The sequence below is a fragment of the Alosa pseudoharengus genome, unplaced genomic scaffold, assembly GCF_046254945.1.
Source record: "Alosa pseudoharengus isolate Yale_2024_CS ecotype anadromous, Long Island Sound unplaced genomic scaffold, YU_APseudo_1.1 YU_APseudo_1.1_scf_7, whole genome shotgun sequence".
Lineage (NCBI taxonomy): Eukaryota > Metazoa > Chordata > Actinopteri > Clupeiformes > Clupeidae > Alosa > Alosa pseudoharengus.
The window spans coordinates 14,105,010-14,123,420 of NW_027468859.1; the positions used below are offsets into that span (position 1 = coordinate 14,105,010).

Here is an 18,411-nt window from a genome sequence, read left to right on the forward strand (position 1 = left end):
TCCGAAAAGGAGGATGATGCCAAACGCAACCTCTTGCGTGTTGAAAGTTGCATCCGTACCGTTTGAAAAAAAGTATGCAAAACACTAACACCTCTCTATCTTCCGCCAGCATTTTATTTAGACAATGAAATACCGTGACAGCACGCACACAATCACAAACCAACTCAAAGCTGCTTAAACACGTAGTACACGCACACCTCTGCCTTTAACCTACACCCTCCTAAACGTCTCGTCCCCTGTGACCTATGAAGATGACTCAGTGAAGGAGGTAGCCTAGGGTAAAAATTTGAGATTTACACGTCAAGACGTTTCAAGCTCGTCCAGCTCAGTGAGCTTCCGCTCAAATGCATGTCAGTGGCATGTGGCTTAATTGGTTAAAGCGCCTGTCTAGTAAACAGGAGATCCTGGGTTCGAATCCCAGCAGTGCCTTATGTTGGACAAAATGGACCATCCTAAAAGGAGGATGACGTCAAACACAAACTATTGGAAGTTGCATCCGTACCGCTTGAGAAAATGTACGCAAAACATTCTCACCTCTTTATTCACCGCTAGGATTTTATGTTGACAATGACATAACTAGACTGCACACGCGTGCTCACAAACCAGACTTGACCTGATTCACTGAGGATGACTCAGTGAATGAGGTAGCCTAGCTTGTAAATTTGAAATTTACACATGCTAAGAAGTTTCAAGCTCGTCCAGCTCAGTGAGCTTCCGCTCAAATGCATGTCAGTGGCGCTGTGGCTTAGTTGGTTAAAGCGCCTGTCTAGTAAACAGGAGATCCTGGGTTCGAATCCCAGCAGTGCCTTATGTTAGACAAGATGGACCATCCGAAAAGGAGGATGATGCCAAACGCAACCTCTTGCGTGTTGAAAGTTGCATCCGTACCGTTTGAAAAAAAGTATGCAAAACACTAACACCTCTCTATCTTCCGCCAGCATTTTATTTAGACAATGAAATACCGTGACAGCACGCACACACTCACAAACCAACGCAAAGCTGCTTAAACACGTAGTACACGCACACCTCTGCCTTTAACCTACACCCTCCTAAACGTCTCGTCCCCTGTGACCTATGAAGATGACTCAGTGAAGGAGGTAGCCTAGGGTAAAAATTTGAGATTTACACGTTAAGACGTTTCAAGCTCGTCCAGCTCAGTGAGCTTCCGCTCAAATGCATGTCAGTGGCATGTGGCTTAGTTGGTTAAAGCGCCTGTCTAGTAAACAGGAGATCCTGGGTTCGAATCCCAGCAGTGCCTTATGTTGGACAAAATGGACCATCCTAAAAGGAGGATGACGTCAAACACAAACTCTTGGAAGTTGCATCCGTACCACTTGAGAAAATGTACGCAAAACATTCTCACCTCTTTATTCACCGCTAGGATTTTCTGTTGACAATGACATAACTAGACTGCACACGCGTGCTCACAAACCAGACGTGACCTGATTCACTGAGGATGACTCAGTGAATGAGGTAGCCTAGCTTGTAAATTTGAGATTTACACATGCTAAGAAGTTTCAAGCTCGTCCAGCTCAGTGAGCTTCCGCTCAAATGCATGTCAGTGGCGCTGTGGCTTAGTTGGTTAAAGCGCCTGTCTAGTAAACAGGAGATCCTGGGTTCGAATCCCAGCAGTGCCTTATGTTGGACAAGATGCACCATCCGAAAAGGAGGATGATGCCAAACGCAACCTCTTGCGTGTTGAAAGTTGCATCCGTACCGTTTGAAAAAAAGTATGCAAAACACTAACACCTCTCTATCTTCCGCCAGCATTTTATTTAGACAATGAAATACCGTGACAGCACGCACACAATCACAAACCAACGCAAAGCTGCTTAAACACGTAGTACACGCACACCTCTGCCTTTAACCTACACCCTCCTAAACGTCTCGTCCCCTGTGACCTATGAAGATGACTCAGTGAAGGAGGTAGCCTAGGGTAAAAATTTGAGATTTACACGTCAAGACGTTTCAAGCTCGTCCAGCTCAGTGAGCTTCCGCTCAAATGCATGTCAGTGGCATGTGGCTTAATTGGTTAAAGCGCCTGTCTAGTAAACAGGAGATCCTGGGTTCGAATCCCAGCAGTGCCTTATGTTGGACAAGATGGACCATCCGAAAAGGAGGATGATGCCAAACGCAACCTCTTGCGTGTTGAAAGTTGCATCCGTACCGTTTGAAAAAAAGTATGCAAAACACTAACACCTCTCTATCTTCCGCCAGCATTTTATTTAGACAATGAAATACCGTGACAGCACGCACACAATCACAAACCAACGCAAAGCTGCTTAAACACGTAGTACACGCACACCTCTGCCTTTAACCTACACCCTCCTAAACGTCTCGTCCCCTGTGACCTATGAAGATGACTCAGTGAAGGAGGTAGCCTAGGGTAAAAATTTGAGATTTACACGTCAAGACGTTTCAAGCTCGTCCAGCTCAGTGAGCTTCCGCTCAAATGCATGTCAGTGGCATGTGGCTTAATTGGTTAAAGCGCCTGTCTAGTAAACAGGAGATCCTGGGTTCGAATCCCAGCAGTGCCTTATGTTGGACAAAATGGACCATCCTAAAAGGAGGATGACGTCAAACACAAACTATTGGAAGTTGCATCCGTACCGCTTGAGAAAATGTACGCAAAACATTCTCACCTCTTTATTCACCGCTAGGATTTTATGTTGACAATGACATAACTAGACTGCACACGCGTGCTCACAAACCAGACTTGACCTGATTCACTGAGGATGACTCAGTGAATGAGGTAGCCTAGCTTGTAAATTTGAAATTTACACATGCTAAGAAGTTTCAAGCTCGTCCAGCTCAGTGAGCTTCCGCTCAAATGCATGTCAGTGGCGCTGTGGCTTAGTTGGTTAAAGCGCCTGTCTAGTAAACAGGAGATCCTGGGTTCGAATCCCAGCAGTGCCTTATGTTAGACAAGATGGACCATCCGAAAAGGAGGATGATGCCAAACGCAACCTCTTGCGTGTTGAAAGTTGCATCCGTACCGTTTGAAAAAAAGTATGCAAAACACTAACACCTCTCTATCTTTCGCCAGCATTTTATTTAGACAATGAAATACCGTGACAGCACGCACACACTCACAAACCAACGCAAAGCTGCTTAAACACGTAGTACACGCACACCTCTGCCTTTAACCTACACCCTCCTAAACGTCTCGTCCCCTGTGACCTATGAAGATGACTCAGTGAAGGAGGTAGCCTAGGGTAAAAATTTGAGATTTACACGTTAAGACGTTTCAAGCTCGTCCAGCTCAGTGAGCTTCCGCTCAAATGCATGTCAGTGGCATGTGGCTTAGTTGGTTAAAGCGCCTGTCTAGTAAACAGGAGATCCTGGGTTCGAATCCCAGCAGTGCCTTATGTTGGACAAAATGGACCATCCTAAAAGGAGGATGACGTCAAACACAAACTCTTGGAAGTTGCATCCGTACCACTTGAGAAAATGTACGCAAAACATTCTCACCTCTTTATTCACCGCTAGGATTTTCTGTTGACAATGACATAACTAGACTGCACACGCGTGCTCACAAACCAGACGTGACCTGATTCACTGAGGATGACTCAGTGAATGAGGTAGCCTAGCTTGTAAATTTGAGATTTACACATGCTAAGAAGTTTCAAGCTCGTCCAGCTCAGTGAGCTTCCGCTCAAATGCATGTCAGTGGCGCTGTGGCTTAGTTGGTTAAAGCGCCTGTCTAGTAAACAGGAGATCCTGGGTTCGAATCCCAGCAGTGCCTTATGTTGGACAAGATGCACCATCCGAAAAGGAGGATGATGCCAAACGCAACCTCTTGCGTGTTGAAAGTTGCATCCGTACCGTTTGAAAAAAAGTATGCAAAACACTAACACCTCTCTATCTTCCGCCAGCATTTTATTTAGACAATGAAATACCGTGACAGCACGCACACAATCACAAACCAACGCAAAGCTGCTTAAACACGTAGTACACGCACACCTCTGCCTTTAACCTACACCCTCCTAAACGTCTCGTCCCCTGTGACCTATGAAGATGACTCAGTGAAGGAGGTAGCCTAGGGTAAAAATTTGAGATTTACACGTCAAGACGTTTCAAGCTCGTCCAGCTCAGTGAGCTTCCGCTCAAATGCATGTCAGTGGCATGTGGCTTAATTGGTTAAAGCGCCTGTCTAGTAAACAGGAGATCCTGGGTTCGAATCCCAGCAGTGCCTTATGTTGGACAAGATGGACCATCCGAAAAGGAGGATGATGCCAAACGCAACCTCTTGCGTGTTGAAAGTTGCATCCGTACCGTTTGAAAAAAAGTATGCAAAACACTAACACCTCTCTATCTTCCGCCAGCATTTTATTTAGACAATGAAATACCGTGACAGCACGCACACACTCACAAACCAACGCAAAGCTGCTTAAACACGTAGTACACGCACACCTCTGCCTTTAACCTACACCCTCCTAAACGTCTCGTCCCCTGTGACCTATGAAGATGACTCAGTGAAGGAGGTAGCCTAGGGTAAAAATTTGAGATGTACACGTTAAGACGTTTCAAGCTCGTCCAGCTCAGTGAGCTTCCGCTCAAATGCATGTCAGTGGCGCTGTGGCTTAGTTGGTTAAAGCGCCTGTCTAGTAAACAGGAGATCCTGGGTTCGAATCCCAGCAGTGCCTTATGTTGGACAAAATGGACCATCCTAAAAGGAGGATGACGTCAAACACAAACTCTTGGAAGTTGCATCCGTACCGCTTGAGAAAATGTACGCAAAACATTCTCACCTCTTTATTCACCGCTAGGATTTTCTGTTGACAATGACATAACTAGACTGCACACGCGTGCTCACAAACCAGACTTGACCTCATTCACTGAGGATGACTCAGTGAATGAGGTAGCCTAGCTTGTAAATTTGAGATTTACACATGCTAAGAAGTTTCAAGCTCGTCCAGCTCAGTGAGCTTCCGCTCAAATGCATGTCAGTGGCGCTGTGGCTTAGTTGGTTAAAGCGCCTGTCTAGTAAACAGGAGATCCTGGGTTCGAATCCCAGCAGTGCCTTATGTTGGACAAAATGGACCATCCTAAAAGGAGGATGACGTCAAACACAAACTCTTGGAAGTTGCATCCGTACCGCTTGAGAAAATGTACGCAAAACATTCTCACCTCTTTATTCACCGCTAGGATTTTCTGTTGACAATGACATAACTAGACTGCACACGCGTGCTCACAAACCAGACGTGACCTGATTCACTGAGGATGACTCAGTGAATGAGGTAGCCTAGCTTGTAAATTTGAGATTTACACATGCTAAGAAGTTTCAAGCTCGTCCAGCTCAGTGAGCTTCCGCTCAAATGCAAGTCAGTGGCGCTGTGGCTTAGTTGGTTAAAGCGCCTGTCTAGTAAACAGGAGATCCTGGGTTCGAATCCCAGCAGTGCCTTATGTTGGACAAGATGCACCATCCGAAAAGGAGGATGATGCCAAACGCAACCTCTTGCGTGTTGAAAGTTGCATCCGTACCGTTTGAAAAAAAGTATGCAAAACACTAACACCTCTCTATCTTCCGCCAGCATTTTATTTAGACAATGAAATACCGTGACAGCACGCACACAATCACAAACCAACGCAAAGCTGCTTAAACACGTAGTACACGCACACCTCTGCCTTTAACCTACACCCTCCTAAACGTCTCGTCCCCTGTGACCTATGAAGATGACTCAGTGAAGGAGGTAGCCTAGGGTAAAAATTTGAGATTTACACGTCAAGACGTTTCAAGCTCGTCCAGCTCAGTGAGCTTCCGCTCAAATGCATGTCAGTGGCATGTGGCTTAATTGGTTAAAGCGCCTGTCTAGTAAACAGGAGATCCTGGGTTCGAATCCCAGCAGTGCCTTATGTTGGACAAAATGGACCATCCTAAAAGGAGGATGACGTCAAACACAAACTATTGGAAGTTGCATCCGTACCGCTTGAGAAAATGTACGCAAAACATTCTCACCTCTTTATTCACCGCTAGGATTTTATGTTGACAATGACATAACTAGACTGCACACGCGTGCTCACAAACCAGACTTGACCTGATTCACTGAGGATGACTCAGTGAATGAGGTAGCCTAGCTTGTAAATTTGAAATTTACACATGCTAAGAAGTTTCAAGCTCGTCCAGCTCAGTGAGCTTCCGCTCAAATGCATGTCAGTGGCGCTGTGGCTTAGTTGGTTAAAGCGCCTGTCTAGTAAACAGGAGATCCTGGGTTCGAATCCCAGCAGTGCCTTATGTTAGACAAGATGGACCATCCGAAAAGGAGGATGATGCCAAACGCAACCTCTTGCGTGTTGAAAGTTGCATCCGTACCGTTTGAAAAAAAGTATGCAAAACACTAACACCTCTCTATCTTCCGCCAGCATTTTATTTAGACAATGAAATACCGTGACAGCACGCACACACTCACAAACCAACGCAAAGCTGCTTAAACACGTAGTACACGCACACCTCTGCCTTTAACCTACACCCTCCTAAACGTCTCGTCCCCTGTGACCTATGAAGATGACTCAGTGAAGGAGGTAGCCTAGGGTAAAAATTTGAGATTTACACGTTAAGACGTTTCAAGCTCGTCCAGCTCAGTGAGCTTCCGCTCAAATGCATGTCAGTGGCATGTGGCTTAGTTGGTTAAAGCGCCTGTCTAGTAAACAGGAGATCGATCCTGGGTTCGAATCCCAGCAGTGCCTTATGTTGGACAAAATGGACCATCCTAAAAGGAGGATGACGTCAAACACAAACTCTTGGAAGTTGCATCCGTACCACTTGAGAAAATGTACGCAAAACATTCTCACCTCTTTATTCACCGCTAGGATTTTCTGTTGACAATGACATAACTAGACTGCACACGCGTGCTCACAAACCAGACGTGACCTGATTCACTGAGGATGACTCAGTGAATGAGGTAGCCTAGCTTGTAAATTTGAGATTTACACATGCTAAGAAGTTTCAAGCTCGTCCAGCTCAGTGAGCTTCCGCTCAAATGCATGTCAGTGGCGCTGTGGCTTAGTTGGTTAAAGCGCCTGTCTAGTAAACAGGAGATCCTGGGTTCAAATCCCAGCAGTGCCTTATGTTGGACAAGATGCACCATCCGAAAAGGAGGATGATGCCAAACGCAACCTCTTGCGTGTTGAAAGTTGCATCCGTACCGTTTGAAAAAAAGTATGCAAAACACTAACACCTCTCTATCTTCCGCCAGCATTTTATTTAGACAATGAAATACCGTGACAGCACGCACACAATCACAAACCAACGCAAAGCTGCTTAAACACGTAGTACACGCACACCTCTGCCTTTAACCTACACCCTCCTAAACGTCTCGTCCCCTGTGACCTATGAAGATGACTCAGTGAAGGAGGTAGCCTAAGTTAAAAATTTGAGATTTACACGTCAAGACGTTTCAAGCTCGTCCAGCTCAGTGAGCTTCCGCTCAAATGCATGTCAGTGGCATGTGGCTTAATTGGTTAAAGCGCCTGTCTAGTAAACAGGAGATCCTGGGTTCGAATCCCAGCAGTGCCTTATGTTGGACAAAATGGACCATCCTAAAAGGAGGATGACGTCAAACACAAACTCTTGGAAGTTGCATCCGTACCGCTTGAGAAAATGTACGCAAAACATTCTCACCTCTTTATTCACCGCTAGGATTTTCTGTTGACAATGACATAACTAGACTGCACACGCGTGCTCACAAACCAGACTTGACCTGATTCACTGAGGATGACTCAGTGAATGAGGTAGCCTAGCTTGTAAATTTGAGATTTACACATGCTAAGAAGTTTCAAGCTCGTCCAGCTCAGTGAGGTTCCGCTCAAATGCATGTCAGTGGCGCTGTGGCTTAGTTGGTTAAAGCGCCTGTCTAGTAAACAGGAGATCCTGGGTTCGAATCCCAGCAGTGCCTTATGTTGGACAAAATGGACCATCCTAAAAGGAGGATGACGTCAAACACAAACTCTTGGAAGTTGCATCCGTACCGCTTGAGAAAATGTACGCAAAACATTCTCACCTCTTTATTCACCGCTAGGATTTTCTGTTGACAATGACATAACTAGACTGCACACGCGTGCTCACAAACCAGACTTGACCTCATTCACTGAGGATGACTCAGTGAATGAGGTAGCCTAGCTTGTAAATTTGAGATTTACACATGCTAAGAAGTTTCAAGCTCGTCCAGCTCAGTGAGCTTCCGCTCAAATGCATGTCAGTGGCGCTGTGGCTTAGTTGGTTAAAGCGCCTGTCTAGTAAACAGGAGATCCTGGGTTCGAATCCCAGCAGTGCCTTATGTTGGACAAAATGGACCATCCTAAAAGGAGGATGACGTCAAACACAAACTCTTGGAAGTTGCATCCGTACCGCTTGAGAAAATGTACGCAAAACATTCTCACCTCTTTATTCACCGCTAGGATTTTCTGTTGACAATGACATAACTAGACTGCACACGCGTGCTCACAAACCAGACGTGACCTGATTCACTGAGGATGACTCAGTGAATGAGGTAGCCTAGCTTGTAAATTTGAGATTTACACATGCTAAGAAGTTTCAAGCTCGTCCAGCTCAGTGAGCTTCCGCTCAAATGCATGTCAGTGGCGCTGTGGCTTAGTTGGTTAAAGCGCCTGTCTAGTAAACAGGAGATCAATCCCAGCAGTGCCTTATGTTGGACAAGATGGACCATCCGAAAAGGAGGATGATGCCAAACGCAACCTCTTGCGTGTTGAAAGTTGCATCCGTACCGTTTGAAAAAAAGTATGCAAAACACTAACACCTCTCTATGTTCCGCCAGCATTTTATTTAGACAATGAAATACCGTGACAGCACGCACACACTCACAAACCAACGCAAAGCTGCTTAAACACGTAGTACACGCACACCTCTGCCTTTAACCTACACCCTCCTAAACGTCTCGTCCCCTGTGACCTATGAAGATGACTCAGTGAAGGAGGTAGCCTAGGGTAAAAATTTGAGATTTACACGTTAAGACGTTTCAAGCTCGTCCAGCTCAGTGAGCTTCCGCTCAAATGCATGTCAGTGGCGCTGTGGCTTAGTTGGTTAAAGCGCCTGTCTAGTAAACAGGAGATCGATCCTGGGTTCGAATCCCAGCAGTGCCTTATGTTGGACAAAATGGACCATCCTAAAAGGAGGATGACGTAAAACACAAACTCTTGGAAGTTGCATCCGTACCGCTTGAGAAAATGTACGCAAAACATTCTCACCTCTTTATTCACCGCTAGGATTTTCTGTTGACAATGACATAACTAGACTGCACACGCGTGCTCACAAACCAGACGTGACCTGATTCACTGAGGATGACTCAGTGAATGAGGTAGCCTAGCTTGTAAATTTGAGATTTACACATGCTAAGAAGTTTCAAGCTCGTCCAGCTCAGTGAGCTTCCGCTCAAATGCATGTCAGTGGCGCTGTGGCTTAGTTGGTTAAAGCGCCTGTCTAGTAAACAGGAGATCCTGGGTTCGAATCCCAGCAGTGCCTTATGTTGGACAAGATGGACCATCCGAAAAGGAGGATGATGCCAAACGCAACCTCTTGCGTGTTGAAAGTTGCATCCGTACCGTTTGAAAAAAAGTATGCAAAACACTAACACCTCTCTATCTTCCGCCAGCATTTTATTTAGACAATGAAATACCGTGACAGCACGCACACACTCACAAACCAACGCAAAGCTGCTTAAACACGTAGTACACGCACACCTCTGCCTTTAACCTACACCCTCCTAAACGTCTCGTCCCCTGTGACCTATGAAGATGACTCAGTGAAGGAGGTAGCCTAGGGTAAAAATTTGAGATTTACACGTTAAGACGTTTCAAGCTCGTCCAGCTCAGTGAGCTTCCGCTCAAATGCATGTCAGTGGCGCTGTGGCTTAGTTGGTTAAAGCGCCTGTCTAGTAAACAGGAGATCCTGGGTTCGAATCCCAGCAGTGCCTTATGTTTGAACAAAATGGACCATCCTAAAAGGAGGATGACGTAAAACACAAACTCTTGGAAGTTGCATCCGTACCGCTTGAGAAAATGTACGCAAAACATTCTCACCTCTTTATTCACCGCTAGGATTTTCTGTTGACAATGACATAACTAGACTGCACACGCGTGCTCACAAACCAGACGTGACCTGATTCACTGAGGATGACTCAGTGAATGAGGTAGCCTAGCTTGTAAATTTGAGATTTAGACATGCTAAGAAGTTTCAAGCTCGTCCAGCTCAGTGAGCTTCCGCTCAAATGCATGTCAGTGGCGCTGTGGCTTAGTTGGTTAAAGCGCCTGTCTAGTAAACAGGAGATCCTGGGTTCGAATCCCAGCAGTGCCTTATGTTGGACAAGATGGACCATCCGAAAAGGAGGATGATGCCAAACGCAACCTCTTGCGTGTTGAAAGTTGCATCCGTACCGTTTGAAAAAAAGTATGCAAAACACTAACACCTCTCTATCTTCCGCCAGCATTTTATTTAGACAATGAAATACCGTGACAGCACGCACACACTCACAAACCAACGCAAAGCTGCTTAAACACGTAGTACACGCACACCTCTGCCTTTAACCTACACCCTCCTAAACGTCTCGTCCCCTGTGACCTATGAAGATGACTCAGTGAAGGAGGTAGCCTAGGGTAAAAATTTGAGATTTACACGTTAAGACGTTTCAAGCTCGTCCAGCTCAGTGAGCTTCCGCTCAAATGCATGTCAGTGGCGCTGTGGCTTAGTTGGTTAAAGCGCCTGTCTAGTAAACAGGAGATCCTGGGTTCGAATCCCAGCAGTGCCTTATGTTGGACAAAATGGACCATCCTAAAAGGAGGATGACGTAAAACACAAACTCTTGGAAGTTGCATCCGTACCGCTTGAGAAAATGTACGCAAAACATTCTCACCTCTTTATTCACCGCTAGGATTTTCTGTTGACAATGACATAACTAGACTGCACACGCGTGCTCACAAACCAGACGTGACCTGATTCACTGAGGATGACTCAGTGAATGAGGTAGCCTAGCTTGTAAATTTGAGATTTACACATGCTAAGAAGTTTCAAGCTCGTCCAGCTCAGTGAGCTTCCGCTCAAATGCATGTCAGTGGCGCTGTGGCTTAGTTGGTTAAAGCGCCTGTCTAGTAAACAGGAGATCCTGGGTTCGAATCCCAGCAGTGCCTTATGTTGGACAAGATGGACCATCCGAAAAGGAGGATGATGCCAAACGCAACCTCTTGCGTGTTGAAAGTTGCATCCGTACCGTTTGAAAAAAAGTATGCAAAACACTAACACCTCTCTATCTTCCACCAGCATTTTATTTAGACAATGAAATACCGTGACAGCACGCACACACTCACAAACCAACGCAAAGCTGCTTAAACACGTAGTACACGCACACCTCTGCCTTTAACCTACACCCTCCTAAACGTCTCGTCCCCTGTGACCTATGAAGATGACTCAGTGAAGGAGGTAGCCTAGGGTAAAAATTTGAGATTTACACGTTAAGACGTTTCAAGCTCGTCCAGCTCAGTGAGCTTCCGCTCAAATGCATGTCAGTGGCGCTGTGGCTTAGTTGGTTAAAGCGCCTGTCTAGTAAACAGGAGATCCTGGGTTCGAATCCCAGCAGTGCCTTATGTTGGACAAAATGGACCATCCTAAAAGGAGGATGACGTCAAACACAAACTCTTGGAAGTTGCATCCGTACCGCTTGAGAAAATGTACGCAAAACATTCTCACCTCTTTATTCACCGCTAGGATTTTCTGTTGACAATGACATAACTAGACTGCACACGCGTGCTCACAAACCAGACTTGACCTGATTCACTGAGGATGACTCAGTGAATGAGGTAGCCTAGCTTGTAAATTTGAGATTTACACATGCTAAGAATTTTCAAGCTCGTCCAGCTCAGTGAGCTTCCGCTCAAATGCATGTCAGTGGCGCTGTGGCTTAGTTGGTTAAAGCGCCTGTCTAGTAAACAGGAGATCGATCCTGGGTTCGAATCCCAGCAGTGCCTTATGTTGGACAAAATGGACCATCCTAAAAGGAGGATGACGTCAAACACAAACTCTTGGAAGTTGCATCCGTACCGCTTGAGAAAATGTACGCAAAACATTCTCACCTCTTTATGCACCGCTAGGATTTTCTGTTGACAATGACATAACTAGACTGCACACGCGTGCTCACAAACCAGACGTGACCTGATTCACTGAGGATGACTCAGTGAATGAGGTAGCCTAGCTTGTAAATTTGAGATTTACACATGCTAAGAAGTTTCAAGCTCGTCCAGCTCAGTGAGCTTCCGCTCAAATGCATGTCAGTGGCGCTGTGGCTTAGTTGGTTAAAGCGCCTGTCTAGTAAACAGGAGATCCTGGGTTCGAATCCCAGCAGTGCCTTATGTTGGACAAGATGGACCATCCGAAAAGGAGGATGATGCCAAACGCAACCTCTTGCGTGTTGAAAGTTGCATCCGTACCGTTTGAAAAAAAGTATGCAAAACACTAACACCTCTCTATCTTCCGCCAGCATTTTATTTAGACAATGAAATACCGTGACAGCACGCACACACTCACAAACCAACGCAAAGCTGCTTAAACACGTAGTACACGCACACCTCTGCCTTTAACCTACACCCTCCTAAACGTCTCGTCCCCTGTGACCTATGAAGATGACTCAGTGAAGGAGGTAGCCTAGGGTAAAAATTTGAGATTTACACGTTAAGACGTTTCAAGCTCGTCCAGCTCAGTGAGCTTCCGCTCAAATGCATGTCAGTGGCGCTGTGGCTTAGTTGGTTAAAGCGCCTGTCTAGTAAACAGGAGATCCTGGGTTCGAATCCCAGCAGTGCCTTATGTTGGACAAAATGGACCATCCTAAAAGGAGGATGACGTCAAACACAAACTCTTGGAAGTTGCATCCGTACCGCTTGAGAAAATGTACGCAAAACATTCTCACCTCTTTATTCACCGCTAGGATTTTCTGTTGACAATGACATAACTAGACTGCACACGCGTGCTCACAAACCAGACTTGACCTGATTCACTGAGGATGACTCAGTGAATGAGGTAGCCTAGCTTGTAAATTTGAGATTTACACATGCTAAGAAGTTTCAAGCTCGTCCAGCTCAGTGAGCTTCCGCTCAAATGCATGTCAGTGGCGCTGTGGCTTAGTTGGTTAAAGCGCCTGTCTAGTAAACAGGAGATCCTGGGTTCGAATCCCAGCAGTGCCTTATGTTGGACAAAATGGACCATCCTAAAAGGAGGATGACGTCAAACACAAACTCTTGGAAGTTGCATCCGTACCGCTTGAGAAAATGTATGCAAAACATTCTCACCTCTTTATTCACCGCTAGGATTTTCTGTTGACAATGACATAACTAGACTGCACACGCGTGCTCACAAACCAGACTTGACCTGATTCACTGAGGATGACTCAGTGAATGAGGTAGCCTAGCTTGTAAATTTGAGATTTACACATGCTAAGAATTTTCAAGCTCGTCCAGCTCAGTGAGCTTCCGCTCAAATGCATGTCAGTGGCGCTGTGGCTTAGTTGGTTAAAGCGCCTGTCTAGTAAACAGATCCTGGGTTCGAATCCCAGCAGTGCCTTATGTTGGACAAAATGGACCATCCTAAAAGGAGGATGACGTCAAACACAAACTCTTGGAAGTTGCATCCGTACCGCTTGAGAAAATGTACGCAAAACATTCTCACCTCTTTATGCACCGCTAGGATTTTCTGTTGACAATGACATAACTAGACTGCACACGCGTGCTCACAAACCAGACGTGACCTGATTCACTGAGGATGACTCAGTGAATGAGGTAGCCTAGCTTGTAAATTTGAGATTTACACATGCTAAGAAGTTTCAAGCTCGTCCAGCTCAGTGAGCTTCCGCTCAAATGCATGTCAGTGGCGCTGTGGCTTAGTTGGTTAAAGCGCCTGTCTAGTAAACAGGAGATCCTGGGTTCGAATCCCAGCAGTGCCTTATGTTGGACAAGATGGACCATCCGAAAAGGAGGATGATGCCAAACGCAACCTCTTGCGTGTTGAAAGTTGCATCCGTACCGTTTGAAAAAAAGTATGCAAAACACTAACACCTCTCTATCTTCCGCCAGCATTTTATTTAGACAATGAAATACCGTGACAGCACGCACACACTCACAAACCAACGCAAAGCTGCTTAAACACGTAGTACACGCACACCTCTGCCTTTAACCTACACCCTCCTAAACGTCTCGTCCCCTGTGACCTATGAAGATGACTCAGTGAAGGAGGTAGCCTAGGGTAAAAATTTGAGATTTACACGTTAAGACGTTTCAAGCTCGTCCAGCTCAGTGAGCTTCCGCTCAAATGCATGTCAGTGGCGCTGTGGCTTAGTTGGTTAAAGCGCCTGTCTAGTAAACAGGAGATCCTGGGTTCGAATCCCAGCAGTGCCTTATGTTGGACAAAATGGACCATCCTAAAAGGAGGATGACGTCAAACACAAACTCTTGGAAGTTGCATCCGTACCGCTTGAGAAAATGTACGCAAAACATTCTCACCTCTTTATTCACCGCTAGGATTTTCTGTTGACAATGACATAACTAGACTGCACACGCGTGCTCACAAACCAGACTTGACCTGATTCACTGAGGATGACTCAGTGAATGAGGTAGCCTAGCTTGTAAATTTGAGATTTACACATGCTAAGAAGTTTCAAGCTCGTCCAGCTCAGTGAGCTTCCGCTCAAATGCATGTCAGTGGCGCTGTGGCTTAGTTGGTTAAAGCGCCTGTCTAGTAAACAGGAGATCCTGGGTTCGAATCCCAGCAGTGCCTTATGTTGGACAAAATGGACCATCCTAAAAGGAGGATGACGTCAAACACAAACTCTTGGAAGTTGCATCCGTACCGCTTGAGAAAATGTACGCAAAACATTCTCACCTCTTTATGCACCGCTAGGATTTTCTGTTGACAATGACATAACTAGACTGCACACGCGTGCTCACAAACCAGACGTGACCTGATTCACTGAGGATGACTCAGTGAATGAGGTAGCCTAGCTTGTAAATTTGAGATTTACACATGCTAAGAAGTTTCAAGCTCGTCCAGCTCAGTGAGCTTCCGCTCAAATGCATGTCAGTGGCGCTGTGGCTTAGTTGGTTAAAGCGCCTGTCTAGTAAACAGGAGATCCTGGGTTCGAATCCCAGCAGTGCCTTATGTTGGACAAGATGGACCATCCGAAAAGGAGGATGATGCCAAACGCAACCTCTTGCGTGTTGAAAGTTGCATCCGTACCGTTTGAAAAAAAGTATGCAAAACACTAACACCTCTCTATCTTCCGCCAGCATTTTATTTAGACAATGAAATACCGTGACAGCACGCACACACTCACAAACCAACGCAAAGCTGCTTAAACACGTAGTACACGCACACCTCTGCCTTTAACCTACACCCTCCTAAACGTCTCGTCCCCTGTGACCTATGAAGATGACTCAGTGAAGGAGGTAGCCTAGGGTAAAAATTTGAGATTTACACGTTAAGACGTTTCAAGCTCGTCCAGCTCAGTGAGCTTCCGCTCAAATGCATGTCAGTGGCGCTGTGGCTTAGTTGGTTAAAGCGCCTGTCTAGTAAACAGGAGATCCTGGGTTCGAATCCCAGCAGTGCCTTATGTTGGACAAAATGGACCATCCTAAAAGGATTATGACGTCAAACACAAACTCTTGGAAGTTGCATCCGTACCGCTTGAGAAAATGTACGCAAAACATTCTCACCTCTTTATTCACCGCTAGGATTTTCTGTTGACAATGACATAACTAGACTGCACACGCGTGCTCACAAACCAGACTTGACCTGATTCACTGAGGATGACTCAGTGAATGAGGTAGCCTAGCTTGTAAATTTGAGATTTACACATGCTAAGAAGTTTCAAGCTCGTCCAGCTCAGTGAGCTTCCGCTCAAATGCATGTCAGTGGCGCTGTGGCTTAGTTGGTTAAAGCGCCTGTCTAGTAAACAGGAGATCCTGGGTTCGAATCCCAGCAGTGCCTTATGTTGGACAAAATGGACCATCCTAAAAGGAGGATGACGTCAAACACAAACTCTTGGAAGTTGCATCCGTACCGCTTGAGAAAATGTACGCAAAACATTCTCACCTCTTTATGCACCGCTAGGATTTTCTGTTGACAATGACATAACTAGACTGCACACGCGTGCTCACAAACCAGACGTGACCTGATTCACTGAGGATGACTCAGTGAATGAGGTAGCCTAGCTTGAAAATTTGAGATTTACACATGCTAAGAAGTTTCAAGCTCGTCCAGCTCAGTGAGCTTCCGCTCAAATGCATGTCAGTGGCGCTGTGGCTTAGTTGGTTAAAGCGCCTGTCTAGTAAACAGGAGATCCTGGGTTCGAATCCCAGCAGTGCCTTATGTTGGACAAGATGGACCATCCGAAAAGGAGGATGATGCCAAACGCAACCTCTTGCGTGTTGAAAGTTGCATCCGTACCGTTTGAAAAAAAGTATGCAAAACACTAACACCTCTCTATCTTCCGCCAGCATTTTATTTAGACAATGAAATACCGTGACAGCACGCACACACTCACAAACCAACGCAAAGCTGCTTAAACACGTAGTACACGCACACCTCTGCCTTTAACCTACACCCTCCTAAACGTCTCGTCCCCTGTGACCTATGAAGATGACTCAGTGAAGGAGGTAGCCTAGGGTAAAAATTTGAGATTTACACGTTAAGACGTTTCAAGCTCGTCCAGCTCAGTGAGCTTCCGCTCAAATGCATGTCAGTGGCGCTGTGGCTTAGTTGGTTAAAGCGCCTGTCTAGTAAACAGGAGATCCTGGGTTCGAATCCCAGCAGTGCCTTATGTTGGACAAAATGGACCATCCTAAAAGGAGGATGACGTCAAACACAAACTCTTGGAAGTTGCATCCGTACCGCTTGAGAAAATGTACGCAAAACATTCTCACCTCTTTATTCACCGCTAGGATTTTCTGTTGACAATGACATAACTAGACTGCACACGCGTGCTCACAAACCAGACTTGACCTGATTCACTGAGGATGACTCAGTGAATGAGGTAGCCTAGCTTGTAAATTTGAGATTTACACATGCTAAGAAGTTTCAAGCTCGTCCAGCTCAGTGAGCTTCCGCTCAAATGCATGTCAGTGGCGCTGTGGCTTAGTTGGTTAAAGCGCCTGTCTAGTAAACAGGAGATCCTGGGTTCGAATCCCAGCAGTGCCTTATGTTGGACAAAATGGACCATCCTAAAAGGAGGATGACGTCAAACACAAACTCTTGGAAGTTGCATCCGTACCGCTTGAGAAAATGTACGCAAAACATTCTCACCTCTTTATGCACCGCTAGGATTTTCTGTTGACAATGACATAACTAGACTGCACACGCGTGCTCACAAACCAGACGTGACCTGATTCACTGAGGATGACTCAGTGAATGAGGTAGCCTAGCTTGTAAATTTGAGATTTACACATGCTAAGAAGTTTCAAGCTCGTCCAGCTCAGTGAGCTTCCGCTCAAATGCATGTCAGTGGCGCTGTGGCTTAGTTGGTTAAAGCGCCTGTCTAGTAAACAGGAGATCCTGGGTTCGAATCCCAGCAGTGCCTTATGTTGGACAAGATGGACCATCCGAAAAGGAGGATGATGCCAAACGCAACCTCTTGCGTGTTGAAAGTTGCATCCGTACCGTTTGAAAAAAAGTATGCAAAACACTAACACCTCTCTATCTTCCGCCAGCATTTTATTTAGACAATGAAATACCGTGACAGCACGCACACACTCACAAACCAACGCAAAGCTGCTTAAACACGTAGTACACGCACACCTCTGCCTTTAACCTACACCCTCCTAAACGTCTCGTCCCCTGTGACCTATGAAGATGACTCAGTGAAGGAGGTAGCCTAGGGTAAAAATTTGAGATTTACACGTTAAGACGTTTCAAGCTCGTCCAGCTCAGTGAGCTTCCGCTCAAATGCATGTCAGTGGCGCTGTGGCTTAGTTGGTTAAAGCGCCTGTCTAGTAAACAGGAGATCCTGGGTTCGAATCCCAGCAGTGCCTTATGTTGGACAAAATGGACCATCCTAAAAGGATTATGACGTCAAACACAAACTCTTGGAAGTTGCATCCGTACCGCTTGAGAAAATGTACGCAAAACATTCTCACCTCTTTATTCACCGCTAGGATTTTCTGTTGACAATGACATAACTAGACTGCACACGCGTGCTCACAAACCAGACTTGACCTGATTCACTGAGGATGACTCAGTGAATGAGGTAGCCTAGCTTGTAAATTTGAGATTTACACATGCTAAGAAGTTTCAAGCTCGTCCAGCTCAGTGAGCTTCCGCTCAAATGCATGTCAGTGGCGCTGTGGCTTAGTTGGTTAAAGCGCCTGTCTAGTAAACAGGAGATCCTGGGTTCGAATCCCAGCAGTGCCTTATGTTGGACAAAATGG

The 18,411-nt window shown here is 45.8% G+C and overlaps 44 non-coding genes across 44 annotated transcripts; all 44 read left to right on the top strand.

The window, feature by feature from the left end:
* The first annotated feature begins 356 nt into the window (after positions 1–356).
* trnat-agu (transfer RNA threonine (anticodon AGU)) lies at positions 357–429 on the top strand. The gene has a single exon. It is a non-coding gene; the product is annotated as a tRNA-Thr (tRNA).
* Positions 430–734: 305 nt separating this feature from the next.
* On the top strand, positions 735–808 carry trnat-agu (transfer RNA threonine (anticodon AGU)). Its single transcript has one exon. It is a non-coding gene; the product is annotated as a tRNA-Thr (tRNA).
* Positions 809–1,185: 377 nt separating this feature from the next.
* Positions 1,186–1,258, top strand: trnat-agu (transfer RNA threonine (anticodon AGU)). The gene has a single exon. It is a non-coding gene; the product is annotated as a tRNA-Thr (tRNA).
* A 305-nt stretch (positions 1,259–1,563) lies between these two features.
* On the top strand, positions 1,564–1,637 carry trnat-agu (transfer RNA threonine (anticodon AGU)). Its single transcript has one exon. It is a non-coding gene; the product is annotated as a tRNA-Thr (tRNA).
* A 377-nt stretch (positions 1,638–2,014) lies between these two features.
* trnat-agu (transfer RNA threonine (anticodon AGU)) lies at positions 2,015–2,087 on the top strand. Its single transcript has one exon. It is a non-coding gene; the product is annotated as a tRNA-Thr (tRNA).
* Positions 2,088–2,464: 377 nt separating this feature from the next.
* trnat-agu (transfer RNA threonine (anticodon AGU)) lies at positions 2,465–2,537 on the top strand. Its single transcript has one exon. It is a non-coding gene; the product is annotated as a tRNA-Thr (tRNA).
* Positions 2,538–2,842: 305 nt separating this feature from the next.
* Positions 2,843–2,916, top strand: trnat-agu (transfer RNA threonine (anticodon AGU)). The gene has a single exon. It is a non-coding gene; the product is annotated as a tRNA-Thr (tRNA).
* Positions 2,917–3,293: 377 nt separating this feature from the next.
* Positions 3,294–3,366, top strand: trnat-agu (transfer RNA threonine (anticodon AGU)). The gene has a single exon. It is a non-coding gene; the product is annotated as a tRNA-Thr (tRNA).
* Positions 3,367–3,671: 305 nt separating this feature from the next.
* Positions 3,672–3,745, top strand: trnat-agu (transfer RNA threonine (anticodon AGU)). The gene has a single exon. It is a non-coding gene; the product is annotated as a tRNA-Thr (tRNA).
* A 377-nt stretch (positions 3,746–4,122) lies between these two features.
* On the top strand, positions 4,123–4,195 carry trnat-agu (transfer RNA threonine (anticodon AGU)). The gene has a single exon. It is a non-coding gene; the product is annotated as a tRNA-Thr (tRNA).
* Positions 4,196–4,572: 377 nt separating this feature from the next.
* Positions 4,573–4,646, top strand: trnat-agu (transfer RNA threonine (anticodon AGU)). Its single transcript has one exon. It is a non-coding gene; the product is annotated as a tRNA-Thr (tRNA).
* Positions 4,647–4,951: 305 nt separating this feature from the next.
* On the top strand, positions 4,952–5,025 carry trnat-agu (transfer RNA threonine (anticodon AGU)). The gene has a single exon. It is a non-coding gene; the product is annotated as a tRNA-Thr (tRNA).
* A 305-nt stretch (positions 5,026–5,330) lies between these two features.
* trnat-agu (transfer RNA threonine (anticodon AGU)) lies at positions 5,331–5,404 on the top strand. Its single transcript has one exon. It is a non-coding gene; the product is annotated as a tRNA-Thr (tRNA).
* Positions 5,405–5,781: 377 nt separating this feature from the next.
* Positions 5,782–5,854, top strand: trnat-agu (transfer RNA threonine (anticodon AGU)). The gene has a single exon. It is a non-coding gene; the product is annotated as a tRNA-Thr (tRNA).
* A 305-nt stretch (positions 5,855–6,159) lies between these two features.
* trnat-agu (transfer RNA threonine (anticodon AGU)) lies at positions 6,160–6,233 on the top strand. Its single transcript has one exon. It is a non-coding gene; the product is annotated as a tRNA-Thr (tRNA).
* A 377-nt stretch (positions 6,234–6,610) lies between these two features.
* On the top strand, positions 6,611–6,687 carry trnat-agu (transfer RNA threonine (anticodon AGU)). Its single transcript has one exon. It is a non-coding gene; the product is annotated as a tRNA-Thr (tRNA).
* Positions 6,688–6,992: 305 nt separating this feature from the next.
* trnat-agu (transfer RNA threonine (anticodon AGU)) lies at positions 6,993–7,066 on the top strand. The gene has a single exon. It is a non-coding gene; the product is annotated as a tRNA-Thr (tRNA).
* Positions 7,067–7,443: 377 nt separating this feature from the next.
* On the top strand, positions 7,444–7,516 carry trnat-agu (transfer RNA threonine (anticodon AGU)). Its single transcript has one exon. It is a non-coding gene; the product is annotated as a tRNA-Thr (tRNA).
* Positions 7,517–7,821: 305 nt separating this feature from the next.
* On the top strand, positions 7,822–7,895 carry trnat-agu (transfer RNA threonine (anticodon AGU)). Its single transcript has one exon. It is a non-coding gene; the product is annotated as a tRNA-Thr (tRNA).
* A 305-nt stretch (positions 7,896–8,200) lies between these two features.
* On the top strand, positions 8,201–8,274 carry trnat-agu (transfer RNA threonine (anticodon AGU)). The gene has a single exon. It is a non-coding gene; the product is annotated as a tRNA-Thr (tRNA).
* A 747-nt stretch (positions 8,275–9,021) lies between these two features.
* On the top strand, positions 9,022–9,099 carry trnat-agu (transfer RNA threonine (anticodon AGU)). Its single transcript has one exon. It is a non-coding gene; the product is annotated as a tRNA-Thr (tRNA).
* A 305-nt stretch (positions 9,100–9,404) lies between these two features.
* trnat-agu (transfer RNA threonine (anticodon AGU)) lies at positions 9,405–9,478 on the top strand. Its single transcript has one exon. It is a non-coding gene; the product is annotated as a tRNA-Thr (tRNA).
* A 377-nt stretch (positions 9,479–9,855) lies between these two features.
* trnat-agu (transfer RNA threonine (anticodon AGU)) lies at positions 9,856–9,929 on the top strand. Its single transcript has one exon. It is a non-coding gene; the product is annotated as a tRNA-Thr (tRNA).
* A 306-nt stretch (positions 9,930–10,235) lies between these two features.
* trnat-agu (transfer RNA threonine (anticodon AGU)) lies at positions 10,236–10,309 on the top strand. The gene has a single exon. It is a non-coding gene; the product is annotated as a tRNA-Thr (tRNA).
* A 377-nt stretch (positions 10,310–10,686) lies between these two features.
* On the top strand, positions 10,687–10,760 carry trnat-agu (transfer RNA threonine (anticodon AGU)). The gene has a single exon. It is a non-coding gene; the product is annotated as a tRNA-Thr (tRNA).
* A 305-nt stretch (positions 10,761–11,065) lies between these two features.
* trnat-agu (transfer RNA threonine (anticodon AGU)) lies at positions 11,066–11,139 on the top strand. Its single transcript has one exon. It is a non-coding gene; the product is annotated as a tRNA-Thr (tRNA).
* Positions 11,140–11,516: 377 nt separating this feature from the next.
* trnat-agu (transfer RNA threonine (anticodon AGU)) lies at positions 11,517–11,590 on the top strand. The gene has a single exon. It is a non-coding gene; the product is annotated as a tRNA-Thr (tRNA).
* A 305-nt stretch (positions 11,591–11,895) lies between these two features.
* On the top strand, positions 11,896–11,973 carry trnat-agu (transfer RNA threonine (anticodon AGU)). The gene has a single exon. It is a non-coding gene; the product is annotated as a tRNA-Thr (tRNA).
* A 305-nt stretch (positions 11,974–12,278) lies between these two features.
* trnat-agu (transfer RNA threonine (anticodon AGU)) lies at positions 12,279–12,352 on the top strand. The gene has a single exon. It is a non-coding gene; the product is annotated as a tRNA-Thr (tRNA).
* Positions 12,353–12,729: 377 nt separating this feature from the next.
* On the top strand, positions 12,730–12,803 carry trnat-agu (transfer RNA threonine (anticodon AGU)). The gene has a single exon. It is a non-coding gene; the product is annotated as a tRNA-Thr (tRNA).
* Positions 12,804–13,108: 305 nt separating this feature from the next.
* trnat-agu (transfer RNA threonine (anticodon AGU)) lies at positions 13,109–13,182 on the top strand. The gene has a single exon. It is a non-coding gene; the product is annotated as a tRNA-Thr (tRNA).
* A 305-nt stretch (positions 13,183–13,487) lies between these two features.
* Positions 13,488–13,558, top strand: trnat-agu (transfer RNA threonine (anticodon AGU)). The gene has a single exon. It is a non-coding gene; the product is annotated as a tRNA-Thr (tRNA).
* Positions 13,559–13,863: 305 nt separating this feature from the next.
* Positions 13,864–13,937, top strand: trnat-agu (transfer RNA threonine (anticodon AGU)). Its single transcript has one exon. It is a non-coding gene; the product is annotated as a tRNA-Thr (tRNA).
* A 377-nt stretch (positions 13,938–14,314) lies between these two features.
* trnat-agu (transfer RNA threonine (anticodon AGU)) lies at positions 14,315–14,388 on the top strand. Its single transcript has one exon. It is a non-coding gene; the product is annotated as a tRNA-Thr (tRNA).
* A 305-nt stretch (positions 14,389–14,693) lies between these two features.
* Positions 14,694–14,767, top strand: trnat-agu (transfer RNA threonine (anticodon AGU)). Its single transcript has one exon. It is a non-coding gene; the product is annotated as a tRNA-Thr (tRNA).
* Positions 14,768–15,072: 305 nt separating this feature from the next.
* On the top strand, positions 15,073–15,146 carry trnat-agu (transfer RNA threonine (anticodon AGU)). The gene has a single exon. It is a non-coding gene; the product is annotated as a tRNA-Thr (tRNA).
* Positions 15,147–15,523: 377 nt separating this feature from the next.
* On the top strand, positions 15,524–15,597 carry trnat-agu (transfer RNA threonine (anticodon AGU)). Its single transcript has one exon. It is a non-coding gene; the product is annotated as a tRNA-Thr (tRNA).
* A 305-nt stretch (positions 15,598–15,902) lies between these two features.
* trnat-agu (transfer RNA threonine (anticodon AGU)) lies at positions 15,903–15,976 on the top strand. Its single transcript has one exon. It is a non-coding gene; the product is annotated as a tRNA-Thr (tRNA).
* A 305-nt stretch (positions 15,977–16,281) lies between these two features.
* trnat-agu (transfer RNA threonine (anticodon AGU)) lies at positions 16,282–16,355 on the top strand. The gene has a single exon. It is a non-coding gene; the product is annotated as a tRNA-Thr (tRNA).
* Positions 16,356–16,732: 377 nt separating this feature from the next.
* Positions 16,733–16,806, top strand: trnat-agu (transfer RNA threonine (anticodon AGU)). Its single transcript has one exon. It is a non-coding gene; the product is annotated as a tRNA-Thr (tRNA).
* Positions 16,807–17,111: 305 nt separating this feature from the next.
* On the top strand, positions 17,112–17,185 carry trnat-agu (transfer RNA threonine (anticodon AGU)). Its single transcript has one exon. It is a non-coding gene; the product is annotated as a tRNA-Thr (tRNA).
* Positions 17,186–17,490: 305 nt separating this feature from the next.
* On the top strand, positions 17,491–17,564 carry trnat-agu (transfer RNA threonine (anticodon AGU)). The gene has a single exon. It is a non-coding gene; the product is annotated as a tRNA-Thr (tRNA).
* A 377-nt stretch (positions 17,565–17,941) lies between these two features.
* On the top strand, positions 17,942–18,015 carry trnat-agu (transfer RNA threonine (anticodon AGU)). The gene has a single exon. It is a non-coding gene; the product is annotated as a tRNA-Thr (tRNA).
* A 305-nt stretch (positions 18,016–18,320) lies between these two features.
* trnat-agu (transfer RNA threonine (anticodon AGU)) lies at positions 18,321–18,394 on the top strand. Its single transcript has one exon. It is a non-coding gene; the product is annotated as a tRNA-Thr (tRNA).
* Positions 18,395–18,411: the final 17 nt, after the last annotated feature.